This window comes from Anser anser (assembly GCF_964211835.1).
Source record: "Anser anser genome assembly, chromosome: 4".
In the NCBI taxonomy this organism is placed as follows: Eukaryota; Metazoa; Chordata; class Aves; order Anseriformes; family Anatidae; genus Anser; species Anser anser.
In genome coordinates, this window is record NC_139724.1 from 63,244,560 (window position 1) to 63,258,610 (window position 14,051).

Genomic DNA, 14,051 nt, shown 5'->3' on the forward strand with positions numbered 1-14,051 from the left:
AAATGAAAAATGACCAAATGATCTCTTTTTTCTAGTGTGTCATGCTTTTTATATGCCAATGGACTTGAGCAACCCCCTACACTTCTTAATTGTGTTATAAAGCTTTTTCTTGAACCTCAGATGTGGTTTGGACTTTTTTTTTCCCCCCAACTTTATTAAAACACCAAAACACATGTACAACTTCACAGTTGTTTATTGGTAAATAAAGTCTCACAGCTGTAGCTGACTAGTAGCAGAGATATATTGTGTTGATTGAAACATCAGTTTTAGTTTAGTTTCCATTTATATCCACTTCCTTTGCCAAATACTGATACCCTAAATCTACAATAAATTAATTTCAAATCTTTTATTTTCAACTGCTTCTGCCTTTTCCCCCTTTCCCTTCTCCACTTATGATCTCAAAATATGAGGTACTATCAAGCAATATATGTATTGTTTGTATATCTCAACTTGGACGTGGTGTGCTACCAAGGATGTGCAAGATCTGGGTTGGAGCTAGCACAGTCTTCACTCATTTCATTATCTGTCACATGCACGTAAACCCATGTCTCTACAGGACATTGTCAACTACCATGATAAACCTCTTTTCTCTCTGCTAAGCTGTCAGCAAGCACTTATTTTCTCCCCCTTTCCCAGCAAAACTTGTCTATTTTTAGAAAATAGCTGGGATTTCTATTTTATTTTATTTTATTTTATTTTATTTATTTTATTTTATTTTATTTTATTTTATTTTATTTATTTTATTTTATTTTATTTTTAACATGGTTTTATGATGCAGAGGTCTCGTGACCTGGTTTGTAGGAACAATGCTTCGCACACAGGACTGCTCACACACACCCAGGTTGCAGAAGGCAGCCTCCTGAGTGGAACACGTTAGGACCCCATTCAGCTTTCTGTCCGTAATTCCAAGAGGCTAAACTTCAAACCTGCTTGGGAGCTATTTGTGAAGTCTTCTGAGATAAGCAGAATATACACCTAACTTTTCAGAACCAAATCTTGTGTCCGTAATGATATTTTCAGTTCACACCACGAATTTGAGTGTGGGCTAATTATCCCAAGGCATGATTCTGCTTCTGACCCTTGTATCGGGTTTACGTGGCAAGGTTTTGGTAGCAGGAGGGCTCCAGGGGTGGCCTCTGTGAGAAAAGTGCAGAAGTTGCCCCTCGTTAGATAAAGGCCAATTTTAGCCAGCTCCAAAGGGACCTGCTGCTGACCAGAGCCAAGCCAATAAGCGATGTTGTTTGTGCCTCTGTATTTAAGAAAAGGGTAAAAGGCTGCTGCGACACAGCAGCTGGGAGAGTGAGGAGCAAGAACCAGCCCTGTAGGCCCCAAGGTCAGTGCAGCAGGGCAGGAGGTGCTCCAGGCACACAGCAGCAGTTCCCCTGCGGGCTGTGGGGAGGCCCCTGGTGGAGCAGGCTGTCCCCCTGCAGCCCATGGGTCCCACACGGAGCAGATCTCCACGCTGCAGCCCGTGGAGGAGCCCCCGGTGGAGCAGGTGGATGTGGCCTGGAGGAGGCTGCGGACCATGGAGAGCCCCCGCAGGAGCAGGCCCCGGGCCGGAGCTGCAGCCCGTGGAGAGGAGCCCACGCAGGAGCAGGGGTCTGGGGGGAGCTGCCGCCCATGGGTGACCTGTGTGGAGCAGTTGTCATGTTGGAGATGTTGTCAGCATCTGCTGACAGATGGGACCCGTGGTATGGAGCAGTTCTTGAAGAGCTGCTGCTTGTGGGCAGCCCACACAGGATCAGTTCAGGAAGGACGGCATCCCTGCTGGAGCAGGGGCAGGGAGTGACTGTGAAGGAGCGGTGGAGATGAAGTGCCATGGATTGACCACAGACCCCATTCCCCATTCCCCTGCGCCGCTCGGGGAAAGGAGGTGGAAGAGGGTGAATGGGGGCAGGTGTTTTTAGTTTGCTTTTAGTTTCTCATTTCTCTAGCTTGTTAGTAATAGGTAATAAATTACATTCATCTCCCTATGCTGAGTCTGTTTTGCCCGTGATGATAATTACTGAGTGACCTCCCTGTCCATATCTCACCCCTTGAGCCCTTTATATCGTATTTTCTCCCCCGTTCCCTTTGAGGAGGGGAGTGAGAGAGTGGTTGTGGTTGAGCTCAGCTTCCAGCTGAGTAAAACCACCACAACCCTGGGACCTGTCATTGCCCAGAGGACACAGCAAGCCATCAGTCAGTGCACTTGCAGCATTGCATGCATGAGCTGTGTCATTTCTCCCAGGCCCCCTGCCCATTCCAGCCACAACAGCCGTGTAAGCTGTGGGAGTGTCAGGGCATCATGTTTTACTGCAGCCACGTGCAATTGTGTCTCACAGCTGGAGAGAGCAGCAGCCTCCACGTGCCGTTCCCTCAATGAAAATGTCATCTGTTTTACTGCGTATTGTATATGCATTCACAGACGTGGATTTGTATAGGAGTTAGGAAAACAGTTCACAAACTAAGGGTCACAGTTATAATTGCAGTTGTAATATGAAATATGAAACTGGAAGCTTGGCCAAGATCTCAGAAGTATTCTGTAATGAATACAGAAATGTCTGAGACTTGTCAGGTGAAAGCTATATCATGATCTACCACACCAAACAGTTAAGAAATCACTATTTTTTTTTTCCTGGTAGAAGTGTAAAGCCTTATACATAAATTAAAGACCTATGTTTCCCATTCATTTTTTGAACACCCTTCAGAAGACTGGGTGGGCTGGGCTGCCCGCAGGCTGGGAGAGCTGCTCTGCTTTTGAGGAAAGGCCAAGAGAGGTGGGACTGTTCACCTGTAGAAGAGAAGGCTCAGGGGGGAATCTCATCAATGTCTATAAATACCTGAAGGAGGGTGCAAAGAAGTTGGAGCCAGGCTCTCTTTAGTGGTGTCCAGTGACAGGACCAGAAACAACGGGCACAAACACGAACACAGGAGGTTTCTCCTGAACATCAAGAAGCACTTCTGTACTATGCTGGTGAGTCAGCACTGACAGTGCGTGCCCCCAGAGGCTGTGGAATCTCCATCCTTGGAGATATTCAGAAGCCATCTGGATGTGGCCTGGGCAACCTGCTTCAGGCCCCATAGTGGCCCTGCTTCAGCAGCAGAGATGGCCCAGATGACCCCCAGAGGTTCCTTCCAACCTCAGCCATTCTGTGATTCTGTGATTATGTCCAATGTCGCTTCATGACATTTTTAAGCAGTCCACATCTGGTTACGTAGTGAGAGATGCAACGTGCAGTCTATGGGAACCACTAGGCTCAGTTTCACTACTGCATGTAAAGGCTGGGCCGGAAAGACTGAAACTCTGCACTGATTCAGTGGCCGTGTAAGATAACATGGCAGGTAAATATGAACTAAAGAACTTATTTCACAATGCAGTAAACTTTCATTACCTGTAGATGGTTCATCTGGAGATGTACTGTGCCATTGGTTCAGAGTTGCATTGGCTCCTTGGAGGTACAGTGCTACCTAAAGGCGTTTACATGGTTTTTAGGATCAGTCTGGGGCCGCACATACTTTTAGTGGAAACATTGAGCTGCACTGCATCAGTTCAGTCCATCATGACTTGGTTGGTCTGTCCCTAATGGAGACAGGCTGTTTCCTGCAGGGCTACCTTGGGGGTGCACGCCATGGTCTCCAGTGCTTCAGGAGGATGTATTTGCTAAGGTACAGCATTAGTACCGAATCAGAGAAATAATTTTGGTTGGAAGAGACCTTTGTAGTTCACCTAATTCAATGTCTGCTCAAACCAGGTTTAATCAAATCAGTTTGCTTAAAGCCACCTCCAGAGATGGAGAATCCACACTCCCTATGGGCAACTAGTTCCAATATTTGGTCACCTTCATGGTAAAAACAAACAAACAAACAACAACAAAATCCCACCTGCTTAGAACTATTGAGAATTTCCTTTGTTTCAGTTTGTGCCCGCATGCTAAGACACGCAGCTGGTGGTGAGTCTGCAATATCTACCTCAGGTCCAACAGGTTTGCCTCTGGTCCAGAGCTAAAAAGCTCAAACAGCCCTTCACTGACTTCAGCCAGCAAATGTCTCTGCAGTATGTGCGCCATGCCTCTATTATTCAGGGTTTTCAGCTCCATGCAGCACACCTGACCCGCATTACCCCTGAGATCAAGGAGCTGGCTCAATGATTATGATTCAGGGGATTTTGCACACCTTATCCCAGGTAATCACAAACTCTAGTTCTGATCACAAAACCATTTGATTATACTTACCTGCCATGGAAGACAAAAGATAATACCTTATTTTACAGATATGGACAGGGGCACAAAAGCAACATTATTTGCCAGAGATCACACAGTAAGTGCAGAGCAAGAAAGAGTAAAAGTATTCATCTCTCCAGACTTGCATCCTACCTGCTGGACTCTCTCTTCTCTGGTCATTTCTTAAATTTAGAAGCTAGAGGAAGGCTGTAAGCCAGCCTGCTATTATGGAGCATTTTCTGAGGGAAGGGTCAAAGAAACACAGCACTTGTAAGATGCTAGCTATGTAGTGGGTTCCAGTGCCGAAGCTGAAAGTGGGGGAAAATTAAAAAGTGCTAATGCTGCTGCTGTACATGTGGTGGGCAGCTGCACTACGCATCATCAGATGAGTGATTCTCCTTAAAACACAGCCCTTCTGACAATCTGGAATGGAATCCAAATTAGTAAAAGCTGGTTTTGAAAACCTTGATGTCTACTGCTGTCAGTGAGAATTCATATTATAATGATCAAAAACTGTATGAAGGTGAGTATTGCTGTAACTTGTTTAAATTGCAAGCCTGGAAAAATATACTGAAGACATCTGGAATCAATTTCTGTTTTGAAATTCAGTTCATACATAAGGAAGGCTTGTGAAGAACTGAAAGACATGATAGTCTTGTCTTGAAAGACATGAACTAAAATGAAAGCATTTAAATAAGTGCTTTATATGCATGTTCCTCTCACTTCAATCTCACATCTCACTTTTGGCAAATAACACTGTCTATGGATGGTTCCCTCTAATACATAAATAAATGAAATGCAGATAGGCAACAACATATTACTTCTGGGGGAAATATATATATATTTATATATAGTGGGGGGTTCTGATCTATGCTAGACATGTTCTGCTTCCTGCAGCTATCCAGTTAAGCTTCTTTGCAACCCATATGTGGAAGTCCCATACTACCACCCCCTGTCTTCAGAACTGTGCTGCATGCATGCTCAGAGTTGCCAAGCCAGCAAAATCAGGACTGCAGATATTTCTCAATTAAGGTGAGATGCTAATGCCACTCATTCACTTGGTCTCAGCTAGTATATGAGCTAGTGAATAGTGGGCAAGAACTCAGGAACTGCAAGTTCCTGTTGAGGCTTCAAATTACGCATTGAAATGGAAGAGTTTTGGCATCTACTTTTTTAAACCTGTAGTGCATACTATCTTGTGCACACAGCTTCTCAGTCTTGAAACCTGAATGGCCAGATCTTGAGCTGACATATATTGATACAGCTGCATGGACTGCAAAAGCAGCATAATTAATTTACACCAGCTGAAGTTCTGGCTCAGAAATGTGTAGGAGCACATATAATGCCTTCCTGGTCGTGTGGGTGCCACACAAGGAGGACTCAGAACCTGACAGCAACGATGGCTTTATAGCCACAACAAAGTTCGTCCTCAGGGCTTTTACCAGATACCATGGGGGCTGAACATTTGTTTTTGGATGTTTCACTGAGTGTATAGTCTCAGAACATAAACAACATATGCCATTAAAACCCATCAGAAGCAAATTTGAGCACATACAAATGCCCTGAACTTGCATCTCAGGAGCTGTGTGATCTTCCATCCGGTGGTCTGAAAGGATTCTGCAATAAATTGCCTTGCCTTTTAGAGGTCTGAAAACATGGATGAAGACTGTGGATGCTTGAAGGCAAAGAGAGTCTCACTCTTTCATTGTGGTGTGTATCTTCACCCAAAAACAAAACTCATTTTAAATACTGCTACTTCATCAGAGGCTATTTTAGACCAAGTGGTTAGACACATCTAAATGACATGTTCCTTTATTGCTATGAGCTGCAACCAGTCTCCTTTCAGTAAGCATGAGATATTCTTACACAAAGGTATCCCTGGCCATCCCCTCATAAGTACAGCATGAAAAAAGGCACCTCTTTAACTATGTAGGGAAGAAGTGACTTAAAGTGTATAGCAGCATTTGACATGCATCCCAGTTTGCAAGAAGTAAAGGACTACATTGCTAGTACAAACTAAAGTAATGACATATGGCTTCTCCATTTGGGAAAATGCTGCAAAACTGAAAAGCAGATTGCAGCTTTTCAGAATAAACTGGTGCCGGAGCTCTCATTAATGTAACTTAAAACTGCTTGAGCAGCACAGACTTGTCTGGATTGAGTTAATTTTTTTTTCACTTGTTTAGTCCAAAAATAGAATTGCTTCAGCTCCGTGCAAGCTCAATGTTGCTACAATTGTCTTCAGTAATCCTCTCAAACCCACTGTTTTCCCAGATCACTTTATGGATATTGTCTATGGGAGGGAAGGGAGTGTAGTAGCTGGAGCAGAGTGCTGAGGGATCTGATTCCTATTCTTAGCTCCATGGTTGACTCTGTTTTCCTTCTGTTATTCTTATAGTCTCCTTCACTCTTCCATTTAACCTACCTGAAATTCAGGCTTGACGAGCAGTACTTTGCAATTTTGGTACATTGTCTAATTCTACCATTTAATAGAATTAATGGAGGAGAAGGGTTTCCCAACTGGTCCAGCCCTGGGAGATGCTACTCACAGCAGAAGAGATTGTTGAGGAGATGAGTGCTGATCATCGCAACATCATCTCACAGCTTTACCACCATTCCAGTGTAAGGTTTAATTCCCCATGCTCCCAGAAAAAGCTAGATAGCTCCTGCTGATTATTACACCTGAAAACCAAAACCTCCAAAAGCAGAGTGCTGTGCCCTGGCTGCAGTAAATGCACCCCCATACGTGGGGCTGTAGGGGCTTACTCTGATCTGCAAGAGTGCCAGAAGGGACAGCCTGAGTGACATTGCATCCTTTGCTGCAGCACAGGCACTGGCATAACAGGAATGGGGGTCACTGCAGCATCTACTGGGAAAATACACTTAACTGAACAGTGTTGCTATGTTTTTAAAGTTGTTTGAGGTTGAAGAAATCAGTACAGCCATCCATTTCTTACATAAATGAGCTTCATTGAACACAGAAATTTTTGCAAACGCAAGGCGCATAGGCTTCTGGTAGCAGCCCCCTAATAAAGACTTTCTGCAATATTGGGCTGGTGTTGCTGTCGAGTCTCCAGGAATTTTTAAAGTCTTTTTAAGGCTACTGCATTGCTGCTACTTCAGTGCAGCCTGTGAATGATAGACATGCTATGGCTAGGTGCCAAGCTGCTTGAAAAAGAGCCCTTTAAAATAAATAATAACACAACCTTTAAGCATTAGGAACTGATGGTGTGAAGTATGTGTCGGGTAAATATATAGTTTATTCAGTATAAGTGCACATGCTCAGGCACTCTGAGGTTAGCCGCGGCCTCCAACACCAATACAGTATTATAGAATCATAGAATGTTTTGGGTTGGAAACAACCTTTAGAGATCACCTAGACCAACCCCCCTGCCATGGGCAGGGACACCTTCTGTTAGATCAGGCTGTGCAAAGCCCCATCCAGCCTGGCCTTGCACACTTCCAGGGATGGGGCATCCACAGATTCTGTGGGCAACCTGTTCCAGTGCCTCACCACCCTCATAGTAAAGAATTTCTTCCTAATATCTAATCTAAACCTACCCTCTCTTAGTTTAAAGCCACTACCCCTAGTCCTATCACTACAGGTCCTGCTGAAAATGTCTCTCTCCATCTTTCCTATAAGCCTCCTTTAAGTATTGAAGACTGATGTAAGGTCTCCCCGGAGCCTTCTCTTCTCCAGGCTGAACAATCCCAACTCTCTCAGCCTTTCTTCCCAGGAGAGGTGCTCCAGCCCTCTGATCATCTTCAGGGCCTTTCTCAGGACCTAGTCCAACAGGTCCATGTCCTTTTTGTGCTGTGGGCCCCAGAGCTGAGTGCAGTGCTCCAGGTGGGGTCTCATGAGGGCATAGCAAAGCAGAGAATCACCTCCTTGACCTGTTGGCCATGCTTTTTACAGGCAATACCAATAAATTTATGGGTCTCACCCAAGCACCGTGCTCAGTTGGAGTGCTTGCTCTCAGAGAGTGGAGATGAAATAACGCCTTCAGGAGCAGGAAGGGTGCGTGCTGGAGCTGCAGTGGGGCCTGCCTTTGGCACTCATGTGACAGAGGGCTGCAGCGTCTGTTATACACAAATAAAGCTCCAGAGGCCTAAATAGATAAATATTAGAGCCGCTGATTAAAGGAAGCAATGCCAGCCACTTTCGGCCAGCATAGCAGGAAAGCGTTTCATTACCTCAGGTTTAAAAGACCTTGGACGTTTAGTGATTCCAAGGACTTGCAAAAATTACAAGGAGGAAGCACCGGTAACAATATCAGACACACATTCACTTCATTCACGGCCAAATTAACCTTAATTATCCAATTTATAAATCAGCTTTAAGTGGAAGGCTCCCTCCAGTCCCCCTGCTGCCGCATATTTTTGGGATTAAGTTGTTTGTTTTTAGTGATAAATTAGAAACATCTGCTTCCGCTGACACACTGGGAAGGAGGCACATGCAGCAAACTTGCCCGGCAAGCTGCTGGGATGCTGGAGGGGATTTGGTGCCAGGGCCTGGGCACGGTGCTGCCGATTTCTGACCACGAGGACCCAAGGGACCTGGCCTCTTCCCGCTGTGTGGGGCGGAGGAGGACCATGGCTGTCGCAGGGCCGGGCCGGGCCGGTTTCTGAGGCGGGCCGGAGCAGCGGTGAAGGCTTCCAGCAGCGCGCGCTAGGCAGATCCTGCCTTTTAAGGGTATCTTGGCAGCTCTTCCACGCGAGTGAAACTGTTTCTGCTATGGGATCATCTCGTCCTAATCGCAAGGAATCCAGACCGCGTTCCAGAAGAACCGCAGAGGTCGTACAAGCATGAGCGATGATGGCAGCGAGCGCACACAGAGCGCTGTCCCACCATCTCTTCTGATGGAGGAAAGGGTGCCGGTTTAGGGGACTGAAATGTTTTATAACCTGTCTATATCTCTGGAGAAGCGATACAACTTTTTGATCGCTGAGGCAGGCTGAAAATGGCCAGAAGGTAAACCACATGAAAGCATCTGCATGGACGTTCACCTCATGAGGGAGGTACAAAAACAACCTTCCTTGGAGTGAGCCACTCTTCACTGAAGTGCAAAGCTCAGGCTCAATCCTGCCAGACGTAGCAACCTAAAAAATATAACCTGGGTGTCCGTGGAGCTGCACCCATGATGAACCTGATCCTTGCATCCCTGTATGTGACCCCTTCAAAGAGGCCTGGGTCTCACTGCAGAGGATTACTAGGACTGCAGAACCAGACTTCTTACATGCGCTGGCTGGGTTTTTGTTCCAGTTTTTGACAATCAAAACTCCCAGACTGCAGCCTCAGGCTGCGAGGACAGAACATGCCTGTAGAAGGGGAGAACATGAGATGCCAGGAGGTTTCTGACAGGTAACTCCTGCTGCCAAGATGCCCTCATTTTCTGCCTGGCTGTCTTCTCCAGATATGTTTGAGGATTATGTGCATTTATCCAGGGTTTTCAAGTAATCCATTAGCTCTTTCAGAGCAAGATAATTTCTCTGTCAGTGCAAGAAACACCCAGCAGTCACTGTATGTTGGCTGTACAGTAAGGATATGACAATCTGGACAATTCCTGGAGGCGTGGGAGGCATCACTGAGGTGTGATGCAATGTAAATATATTTCTGTCTGAGAAATGCCAGGCACTGAAACTTTCAATTGCAGTTCTGCCTAAAGAAGGCTACAAAGCCACGGCTGAGCTGCATGCAGGGAGCTGTCCTATTCAGTCCTGCAAAGGAAACTCTTCATTCTCCTTGGACTACTGAAGGCCGCTTGTGGTCCTTTTCCTCCAAAAATGCAGCCTCCACACCCCCACTCTGATGTAAAGCAGTACAACCTAGCTGTAAAGCTTAAAATATGGTGAAATGCAGCTGATACACCCCCTTCCAGAGAAACCAAAAGCTCTCTGCTGGTGCAGTGCCCTCTCACTGTGCTGAAGGCATTGCTCACCCTCCCGAGTGGGCAGCAGAGCCCCTGACCCCATGGGGGGACCTGCTCTCGGGGGGTGCGGGAGACAAAGGTGAGTATGATGGCCTGTTTCACAGCTAGCCAGAACCATTGGCCCTGATTGTTCTGCTTAAGCTGTTTTCCTCTGTCTGACCTCCAATGCTGCTCTTTTAAATGCTGTAATACGCTCAGGAGAACATGATCTTTGCATTCTTATTGGGGCCATTCAGATATATATTCAGATAATAGTGAAATAATGTTGACTTGGGTACTTCTTTATTTTTATTTTGTTTTGTTTTTATTTTTATTTTTATTTATTTTTATTTATTTATTTATTTTATTTTCCTTTTACCCATGCTGTGGGGACAGAAGGGAACATTTCCTTCCTCCAAGAGAGAAGTGGGAGCTACAACCTGTACTTTACACCTTTAAGGGAATTGCTTTGCTGGAGTGTAAACTATCCTGTTCCCACTCAAAAATCACCACCTCTCTCTGGAATGACTTCTCCCTGCCCCACCTCAGAGCTGGTGCTCAAGAGGTCATCTGCTGACATGTGTGACCACTTTCTAGCAGGAATGCCTGCACTGAATAATAGGAACTGTAATTCAGAGAGGCCAAAGTAGCTTGGGTCTTTCTCCCAGCCATCGTGAAGTCAGCCATCTGGAAGATTTAGAGCTACACTGCAGCCCCACATTATTTAAGCAGGCGTTACAGGATGGCCCAGCGACCACTATGGCTTCAGGGAGGAGTGGATGCTAGCAGGGTCCCCCCCAAAGCCTCCTCGAGGAAGTGGTAAAGGGGGATCCCCTGGGTAAGCATGCAGATGCACCAGGAAAATGGGAGGACTACAGAAAGGAGAATACCAGATAAGTAACTTACAGGAGGAAAGGGGTACTGAAGAGGAACTGAAGAGACATTGAAAACATTTGGGACAGGGAGAGTTTCTACAGCTGAGCTGTGATCAAAGCCTGTTCTCGGGCTTTAGGGCCAAAAAAGGCCAGGCTCTGGCAGATAACCTGCAGAGCATATCTGTGCAGAGCTGGACCTCATAACGTCTCAAAGGAGCCAATTGCTCTGTAACAAAATACTGACATGGCGTCTGCAGTGAGCAATGGATGCAAAAAGTAACCTAGGTGTTTCTCTGATACATCGCCAAAGAGACATTTCTACTAGTGACAGTGAAAAGAAATTCTACGTGAGAAAGGACATGAAACATAGCCTGGGATGTGTCGGGGGGGGGATCGGTCCCCAGGTGCTTTAAGGCACAGCAGACCAGAGCTGTGCAGGAACATCAGTGCAGGGCTAGCAAGACTGGCGTAACATCAAGTTTTTATGGACTGCTGAAAAGGGAAAAGACTTTCGGTCCTCAGTCCTAACAGCAAGCGAGAAATGAAGACACATGTTCCAGCAGGAGGGAGCTTCTCCCTCCAAGAAAATGGAGAGTTTTCCCGGAGCAATACAAAAAAAGTGAAGACTTTTCCCTCTTTCTCTCTCTCTCTCTCTCTTTTTTTTTTTTTCCTTTTCTTTTCTGAAGGGTAAAGAAATGGGAGGTCCCTCTCGCAGCAGCTCCCAGACCAGGTCCCCCACGCTGGCCTGGAGCCAGGGACGAGGCCCACTGGACAAAAGGAAAGAGGTGGGGAGGTGGGGAGAGCAGGCTGGACACACACCTCTTTAGCCCTGCCCTTTGAGCCCTTCTTGTTTTCATAGCAGTGTCACTCCCTGTTTTTGCTGCACATTTTTTAAACTACATTTCAGGTCTTGTTTCCTTATTAATATCCTCTCCATCCTCATTTTTTTTTTTTTAATGAAAGAAAAATATATTTATTAAAAGAATGTAGCAAACACTGAGAGAAATAAAGCAGAGTGCATGAATTACAATACATCCTAAAAAGCATCCCATAACGGAACAGTTCTCTTCCTTCCCCCTGCTTTAACCTCTGGCTTTTTCCAGATGTTCCTTTTTATAGCAGGGTGTCTGATTTTGGGTTTGGGGTCTCTCCAAAGGAGGAGGGGAGAGTGTAAGCTGAAAATAGGATGGGTGGCCTGCTGGTGTCCAAGCACAGCCAACTATCTCAATTAAATCTTGTTCGAGATTTGGCCTCCACTTCTGTAGGCTGCACCACGCTCGGGGCTCAGAGACACAATACAGATGAGGAAGACAAATCCAGTAGATAGACTGAACACAAGCCAATAAATTTAAGCCAGCACAACATATGGACTCTCACATCTCTCAGCCTAGGAAAGATTGCTCCCCACAGATTTCTTCGAGGTTTGCCCAGACAAAATGAAACATCCCAGCCAGTGAGACTTTTCCCCCCTTTCCCTCAGATTGTTTTATAACCACAACTCTCTCCCTGCCAGGATTATTTTCCCATTGTGCACAGCCTAGTCTTTCCCCTTAAAACTGATCCCATTATTATTTGTGATAAAATCTGCCTTCGTACTAAACAGTTCTGCCCTTCCCAGTGCTTACACCTGACAGAAATGTGTAGACTGTTTTATCATATGATCCTATCCCCTCCTGCTCAACGTTTAGTGAAACTGTAAAACATCTCTGAAGGCTAGAGTCAGGTCCTTTGCGGTGCTGCCTTCATCACTCTGAGCTCTCCAATCCACATCCGACATCAGGTGAGGCTTGGGGCTGGACACCCTAAAGCAGATCCACACTTCTCTTCCAAAATAAAAACTAAAGCCTAATATACGGAGAACCTGAACGCGTTACTTCAGTGCTGTGAACTCGGACTAATCTGGATTTCTTCTTCCGCCCAACAGAAACTACACAACTGAGCTGCACCTCTTAATTTAGAGAGACTGTTTGCAGAAATGAAAACCTTTTGCTGACAGTTGCAGCCCGATGCATACCACTAAAATGTAAATCTGCCCAGTAATTATCTCACTTGCAGCCTTTATTTTCCCTGTTTGATCACCAAGATGAACCTGCCAAGCCTCTGGAGTTTTCTGCCAAGTCAGTCACATAACTGCTTTGCTGTCCTTTCGACCAACAAAAAATCCACACCAGCAGATAAAATGGAGTTTGACCTGTCTTGTATCTGTGACAAGCAACCTCTAGGAATCAGAAACACTATTTTTTTCTTTTTTAAAACGCCTCTTAATTGTATAAAAGGTTGCAGCCTTCAGATTCTCACTCCTCTCAGAGGTTAAGTTTTTCCGGCCTCTCTTAATCCACGTTTTATCATCTGCAATGTGTGTCTTCAGGAACGTGGATGTCACTTGGCCATACAATGACAGCATGCGTAACGGTGCTGCAGCACTGGTTTAAGGACCCTGAGCATTAGGCTTTGCAGCATATGGGGCAGGCCCACGAGCAGACACCTCACAGAGAATTAAGGATACAAGTGAGCTCCAGCACGGTGAATGGGACAGAGGATCCTGCCCTGCGGGGACTCAATCCAGCCCTCAGTTTTCCCATCCACCTTCTTGCCTTGCAGCTGTTACCTGTTACTATCCTTCAGATGGCGGGGTGTTGTGGAAGAAGGGTAAGGAATATGCAACCACTGAGGAGGGGAATTGAGCTTCCCAGGCCCCATGCCACATAGTCCTTGCCTAGGCAATGCTTGTTGGACACACCTCTGCCTGCCCTACCTTTCCACAGCTCAGCGAGGATGGTGATGGTGGGGTTCCCACTTGGCACAAAACTTCACCCAGGGGTTCCCAAATGGAGGCAGGCTTTCAGGTTTTCCTTCTTTCCAGTGGGCCTGGCATATCAGCTCCTCCACATCCAGTTTTGCTTTTCCACACCATTTCCCCTGCCCTCCCCACTCCATGTTTCTCTACTCTTAAACACATTTCTTAGGTGGAGCATGGCCCATGGGGACATAGTCTCCTGGGTGGGCCGGGCTGTACGGGAGCTCAGCAGGACTGCCCCGCATTTCCACATGCTCTGAAAGGGAAA

At 46.0% G+C, this 14,051-nt stretch overlaps 1 protein-coding gene and 1 long non-coding RNA gene across 2 annotated transcripts in view; one reads left to right on the forward strand and one right to left on the reverse strand.

The window, feature by feature from the left end:
- C1QTNF7 (C1q and TNF related 7) overlaps positions 1 to 14,051 on the reverse strand; it is a 62,404-nt gene that overhangs the window by 39,799 nt on the left and 8,554 nt on the right. The window lies entirely within an intron of this gene.
- Positions 7,773 to 10,701, forward strand: LOC310898950. The gene is made up of 2 exons (XR_014583869.1): positions 7,773 to 10,211; positions 10,508 to 10,701. It is a non-coding gene; the product is annotated as an uncharacterized lncRNA (long non-coding RNA).